This window comes from Merops nubicus, unplaced genomic scaffold (genome assembly GCF_000691845.1).
Source record: "Merops nubicus isolate BGI_N331 unplaced genomic scaffold, ASM69184v1 scaffold24937, whole genome shotgun sequence".
In the NCBI taxonomy this organism is placed as follows: domain Eukaryota; kingdom Metazoa; phylum Chordata; class Aves; order Coraciiformes; family Meropidae; genus Merops; species Merops nubicus.
Window position 1 is genome coordinate 3,659 of NW_008619934.1, and position 483 is coordinate 4,141.

A 483-nucleotide genomic window follows, 5' to 3' on the forward strand; every position below is an offset into this window, starting at 1 on the left:
GAGAGGCGCGGGGATTCAGCCCCCATCGGGGACCAGCCCCTCCCTGCAGGGCCGGGCTGGGGGCTGTGGCTCCTGTCCCGCAGGATGAGGCCATCCTGGCAGGCAGCCGTTGGCTCTGGCTGATCGATGGCTCTATAAAGGAAGTCCTATTAAGGAAATGAGGATCTAAACGATCCGCTGGGGTCAGGGCTGATGGTGCTTGCTGTATTTTGGGGGCTGAGCGTGATGAAGGCATTGACACCCTCCCCACCCATCACCCTATGGGTCCTGCCCACATCACCCATTGTCCTGATGTGGGGTGCCCTGGTGGGATGCTGGGGGTGTGCTGTGGCACATCCTGAGCACTGCTGGTGCCGCACACCTTGGGTTCCTCCGGGGACGAAGCAAGGGGGTGCTCTGTGTGGGGAAGGGGCTCTCCCGGGGACAAAGCAAGGGGGTGCTCTGTGTGGGGAAGGGGCTCCCCCGGGGACAAAGCAAGGGGGT

The 483-nt window shown here is 63.4% G+C and overlaps 1 protein-coding gene across 1 annotated transcript in view; it reads left to right on the forward strand.

The window, feature by feature from the left end:
• PIPOX (pipecolic acid oxidase) overlaps window positions 1-483 on the forward strand; it is a 2,705-nt gene that overhangs the window by 736 nt on the left and 1,486 nt on the right. The window lies entirely within an intron of this gene.